We start from the raw sequence: 6,871 nt of genomic DNA on the forward strand, positions 1-6,871 counted from the left end.
AAAGCATTATATTTTTAAACAAAATATTACACAAATTGCATTGGTTTTCTTAATTAAAAAAATTGCAACTGAGATCTAAAATAACTAAATTTAATTTTTAATTTCAGCCTTTTTCTTAAACTATTAACACTTTGGACACGAAGATATTAAGAATTGTTTGTTTATCCCTGTCCCAATTTTTTTCTTTTATGATGTTTCAGAATTTTTCCCATGTGGGAGTACAGATGGAAATATGGACAGACTGTTCTCTGTTCATTAATTTTTTAAATTTTGATGAAAATAAACTTTGCCTTTTCAAGGTCAAATATTCTTTTTTACTTTATAAATTAGCTGTAAAACATTCTTGATAAAGTTACATAATTTACGAACCTTGCATTTACTTTGCTAGCTTTAATGAGAAACAAATGAAAAAAGATACCTCTGGAAGAGTTAACAATGAACACTTATTTATATTAAATTCTGGGATTGGATTTGGGACAGTGGTAAAATGAAATCATATGTGAATTGTATTCCTAAATATATATATATGAATTTATGGTAACGGAAATCCACGTTTGAGTCATTCAAAGAAAATGCATGGCAAACAGCAGAGCTCTTCTGTGTTTCATTTATACAGAAATACAGAAGTGAGATAACACCAGTAAAATTTCTTTTACTAAAAGAGTGTTAAGCTGCCAAACACCAAATATCCACTGGACTCATTTCTCAATTGCTCTTGAGTACTTCTGAGTACAACAACGTCAAATAAGTGGTCGTTCCATAAAAAAATGTTTATAGTAAACGTTTTTACACATCAACATTTATTCTAATCTACAATGAAAATAATTGATGTTACCTCAGAACTGCTGGATGACTGGATTTGTTTCTTGAAATTCTGAAGGAAGACTAACCTCACAATTTTCTACAGAAAAATCTAAACATTGATATTTTTGAGATTTTATCTTTTTTTTTATTTTTTTTTTTTTTAATTCACCTTTCAGGAAAGCATTTCAGGGCTACCCAATTTATGTTATGAGACATGGTGGAGATTTGGGGTTTTTTTAACAGCAAAACAGATTCTCAGCAGATCTGACTGTATGAAAATATGCAGACAGCAATAAAAAGCTATAGATAATTTAGTAAACTTCTCTAGTGCATTGTGAGTGGCCAGTAACCTTCTCAAATTATGAAAAGATAATTCAACTAGTTTTCCATAAGTTTACAAGGAGGTAATTAGAAATAAGAGCTGTTATTCCCGACTGCAGGATCTTAAAGCTCTTCCTATTTAGTGCTATATCCACTGCCAGGTTGCTTAACTATTGTTATATGAAAGCAATATAGCCAATCTTGCCTAGCTTGCAGTAAGATTCATGCTTCAAGACATGGGGATGCCTGCCATCCTTTAAGGGAAATTTTAGATCATAGTAATGAGATTTTGTCTTAGCTGATCACACAGAGTATCTTTCTTTGTGGAATGTAAATTCAAACTAGCTATACAAGGTGGGAGACAGCAGCAGAACTTCCCAAGGACACTTTATTGAAGGGAGGGTGAGGAGTCTCCCCCTCGGGAGACATTTAAAACCCACCGGGATATGTTCCTGTGTGACCTGCTCTAGGTGACCCGGCCTTGGCAGGGGAGCTGGGCTAGAGGATCTCAGGAGGTCTCTTCCAACACTAACAATTCTGTGATTCTGTGACAAAATTGAATGCAAAAGAAAGCAGCTTTTGCTGTGATTGGGTGGACTTTCTTTCTGACAGGTTTTTCCCCTATCAAATAACCAGTAGAAAGAATATTATAAAATAGACCCTTATAATTTGATTTAATACACTTCTCAGTCAGGAGGAGCAGACAAACTTCATAATAATTAATCTGGTTTAGCATTTTATGCATTTGGGTGAGACAAAATCAGTTTAACCCATATAAAGACAGCTACCTAAACTGTCTGTGGCTCTTCTGCCAAGAAAGGATAGTGAGAAATGCAACAGGATGAAGATTCTCTGGAGTCAAGAGGATATCCAAGCCACAAATACATTCCAGTAGATCACTAATGAGTGAACATGCTTCATGTCTTACTGCCTGCTATAATCGCTCATTTGATTTAAACAACATTTGGTTCCAATGTGTGTTTCATTTCCAGGAGGCGGGTAAAACTCTAGCTGAAAATTATATTCAGTGTTGTCTTTGCTGTTTTGATTAATTTCTAGGCAGGATGACTGTGGTTTGGGTTACTTTGAGCACTGGCATGAAGAGTTTCCACAGTTTGGCTCGCAGTTTACTATGACCAAGATTTGCGGCAGCTAGATTGTTTGTTAAAACCTGATTGAAACAAAAAAATTGATTTCCATAGGAAATACTGACATTTGGGGGTGAAGGGGTGGGGGAATGGCAAGCTCCAGCTAAAACTGAAGACTGATCATTTTCTGAACTCTATGTAAAGGAAGGTTCCAGGGGGTAAAAATTGCTTTGGGAAGAATGAACTTTTGGAGACTGATTCTGAGCAACAACCTAGGTGGTCCCTGGAAACTGGGGACCATGAGATCATCTAATTTCAGAAAACCAAAGATAGTCTGAAACATTCACTGCAGGAATGAACAGGAAGCCCTGAATCTCTTGACACTAGCAGGGCATGGTAGGAAGACTGAGAAAGTAAAAATTGAAAGCCTCATATACTTTGAGGTTTAAATTTAGTAGTGTGAGGGCTGCCCAAAGTTTTCTGACTCATATCACAGGATGGCCTTGAAGTTCAGATTATGGACTTTGAGATTGCTAAGTATTATACTAGACAAAACCAGGAATGCAATGCACTTTAGTCACCATGGAAGTTCAGAGCAGGGAGATATGTTGTTGCAAACAAAATATTTGCGAAGATCTTATTTTCAACTCTTAAATATCAGCCAAAACAGTCTCACTCCATTGTTGATATGAATTGGCTGCTTTCAAGCATATTAAAGACCCTGTTCAGTTGGTTTTGCATTACTCTGCATGAGGTATCATTTGAAACTCTTGTATTGTAGGAATCAGTCCAGGGAACACACAACATAAATGTACAGTCCTGCCCACAGCTGTAGAAAGAATGAAATCTTCAAAAATGATGTTTATCTAGAAATCAAGTTCCTTCAGTCCCACAGAAGAAAAACACCACTCCCTTCACCTTTCAAGAAGCATTTCCCTACACTGTTTTTGAAACTTTAATTAAAAAATGGTATTAAATTCTATTTTGTTTACTGATCTCATTTCCAGAGAAGTGAACAAGGGAAACTCTGAAGTAAGTAAAAAAAGGAGAGTAGAGTCAAGGAAGATCTCTTACCTTTGACTCTTTTTAGTGAAACAACTGAGTCAACCAGTCTGAAACTGAACTTGTTTATTTACCAGACTGTGGAACCAGTAGTTCACATAAAAGTCAGGCAGAATAAGTTCTAATTCCAACATAAGACAGAGTGGACAACAATTACTTAGATTTAAAGATAGGTCAATATGGAAGTAGATCCACTGAAGAGGAAAAGGTCAGTTCTTGACAAATAGCAATTCCACTATGCCTACAGGAGTAAATTATCTCCACTTCCATTCACTTTTCTTTGATACTTTTTCCTCTTTCAGCTATGAGATAGTTCCTCGTTCAGAAAATTATGGATTGGCTTAATTTTCAAAGTTACTGCTTTTCACATTTGGTGGTAATGCAGTGAGCAGTGATGAACTTCCTCACCATGGATTGACTTGCAGTATTTTCCCAGTAATTGACTTAATTTGGGGATATTGTCTATGCCAGTCCTGTTAGTAAAGCTGTTCTTAGCTTCAATACCAAGGTAGCTACATGCTGTGAATGTGCTCCTCTATATCCAGCTGTGTCTTCTCTTGCAGAGAAGAAACAAAGCAATCACTCAGTTATTCTGATCATATAAGTCAAAAAAAATGTCTTCCTGTTGAGAACAATGGGCCTCATTCTTCTCTTCATTATACTGTCCTTTGCTGGGCTGATGCCACTGAGATGCTGTTACACCACCACAAAACTGGTCCTCTATACATAGAAACAGTCCTGGAAAATCCTGGAAATAATAAAACACTGAGAGGATTCTTCTCTGTACAAAAGCACATTTAATTCTTTCTAGTATAGTGTTTTTATCATATTTCATCTTGTTGTCTGAACTGCAGAAACATGGAAAAATAGTTGCACATCTTGGCTTTTTTCCCGAGGACACATTCAGCAAAGTGGATTAATGTGTCATATTTTGAGGCCACATTTACTCTTGAAACACCCATTCTGTTACATTTCCACAAATTACTATGCCAAATCCACCCCTAAATACGATAATAATATGACCTTGATTATTTACTCGTCAGATGGAAAAACTGTTAATCCTACCCATACCAAATAGTTTAGAGTAAGTATCTAACTTCTTTTAAGAAGACAATTAGAAACTGCAATGGTATTCAGCTACAATACTTCTGAAATTTTGAAGTGTTGAAGTTTGTGAAAAAAAATCTCCAAACAACTGGAAAAGAAAGCATATCTACAGACAAGTATGCATGCAAACACATGCACATGTATGCATATGCAGATATATATGTGCAGGATTTATATTATATTCCAACATGGAATGAGAAGAGTTTCTAGTATTTGGTTTAAAAATCCTTCTAACACATGGATTTTATTAAAATGTACCTCAATCTAACTGTGGCTGAGCAAACAAAAGTGGTTCCACATGGCTGATAAAAAGCCTGATCAAGAATGGGAAAGAAAAATGTTTCTACTTGCCTTGCTGCCTCCGGAAATCTGCAGATCGAAGACTGAATTATTTTGCCTCTACTGCAGTATATGCAGTCACTGAAGTCTGACCATATCTCCATTCAAATGAGAGGGAAAATATCAGATGTATTCAGCCAAACAAAGCCCAGTGATTCCATATTGAAATCTAATGAGAGCAATAGCTATATATGCAAAAGGGGAAGCTTTCTTCCCCTCACATCTTGCAACCTATATCCTTCTCATAACACTGTAAGAATAAAGAATTTGGACAATAGATTGAGAGCCTTTGTTTAGAGCAGTGAGCTCTAAATACTACAACATCTACCTGTTATGCTAAATTCAATAAATCACTATATGTTTTATGTGATCCTTCTTAAACCTGCATAGTACTTCTAATAAGGCAGAAAACTTGTAAAATAATTTATGTGTCCCGCTGGAACATGAAAGGACACCTGTTTGTCAGCCCAAAGTACACTGTACAACACTCTAAATCTGTGTTCTTATCTCCATTGAATGCAGTTATGGTTGCACACCCAATACATCTCCTCCGAGATATCAGTACTTCCTGACAAAGTACTGCAGCATTGCAGCTTACTGTGCCATGTAGGAGAGAAAATAGCTGATGCCTAATCTGCTGATACAGAAATACAAATAGCTTCTCACATTATACCACTGCTAATATGTGATCAAATATTTCTAAACTTAGATCACTATAAATAGAGAGTCATCAGGAGAGCCTAACAGAGTTATTTGGTACAAGCAAGCCTGTAAGAGACAGAGCAGGCAGTCTCATGAAATGGACTTGTGAAAGGTACAAGATAGTAATAGATTTACTCATCTCAAATATCACTTTAACTTCATATAGGAGTAAAATACCATTACATCAGTGGAGATATTTTTGAAATTAGACACTCTTCAGTAAGATTAAAGTTGCAGGTATAAATTGATTAAAAAATACTAGAATCATGATTAACAATCACAGTAGCTTTTCAAATCAAGAAGCTGGGATTGGTTTTCATCTTTTAACAACTGAATAAGGGCTATAGGAAACAAAGAGCAAAATCAGTTAGCTTCTGCAATAGACATATAAAGTATACGGTCTTTCCCTATCTCCAACTTTTTTTACACTTCTTGTTCCTAAGCTCCTTTTTCCCCTATCTCCATTACCACTGACTGTCTGTTCATTTTTGCCTTCCTCTCTACCTGGCATTGCTTCCTTCCTCTCTCTCAGGACATTCTCTTTCCTTACATTCAGTATGCTTATCCTTGATCTAGCATTTACATCATGATTTAAAAGAGAGATAGTGAGAAACAGTGAGGTGAAAAACAGTATTGAGATAGACTAATGTCATTTGGATTGGTTGGTTAATTTTGCTGTTGCTTTTTCTTTATCACTGTTCTTTCCCAGAAGCCCCAGTCAGGATGGGCTTTAGGGCCATAGGCAGGAAAGAGCCAAGAGGAGGCTATGAACGGATCCTTGTAAAGATCTCAGGTACTTGCCAAGGGATAAAACAGAGGGACTGAAGAGTAGAATTTTAAACAAGGTACAGCTCTGTCCTGGAAGTGCTGAAATCCTGTTCAACTAAAATTCCTTACTTTACTGGCAAGCCAAGTATTAGCTTCCTCAGTGCAATTTAATCAGATACAAAGCAACAAAACAAGTGTGGGATCCTGCACTTGGAATAAGGCAACCCTGGATGTACAGACAGACTGGGGAATGAGATGCTGGAGAGCAGGACTGTTGGGGGTTAGGTGTCTATTTTTTTTTAGTTCTGGCTTGCCCGTGGAATTTTTACCCATTAGTTGCGGGGACAACCTAACTGTGGGTACTTGGTGGGTGCTTGCCAAAAGACAGAGTTTGACCAGGTCCAGGGATGGAGAAGGGGGCAGGAAAAAGGAGGGTGGGGACAGTTTGGCTGGCTTTTCTTCAGCTTCGGAGAAAGACACTTTGGGCGCAGAGCTGTTGCGGTGGAGAGAAGGGAATTTCGCCATCACCCAGACAGAGCTGCTGCTTCTTGTTTCTTCCCTCTTTGTTGGTGGCCTCGCACCCCCTGTCCTGCCGGGACGTGTGGCAGTGCCAGGCACCGCCGTGGAGCTGCTGATACACCTCAGCCACCGGCCCAGGATCTCAGCTCATTCCTGCTGAT

Source organism: Parus major, chromosome 3 (assembly GCF_001522545.3).
Source record: "Parus major isolate Abel chromosome 3, Parus_major1.1, whole genome shotgun sequence".
Lineage (NCBI taxonomy): Eukaryota > Metazoa > Chordata > Aves > Passeriformes > Paridae > Parus > Parus major.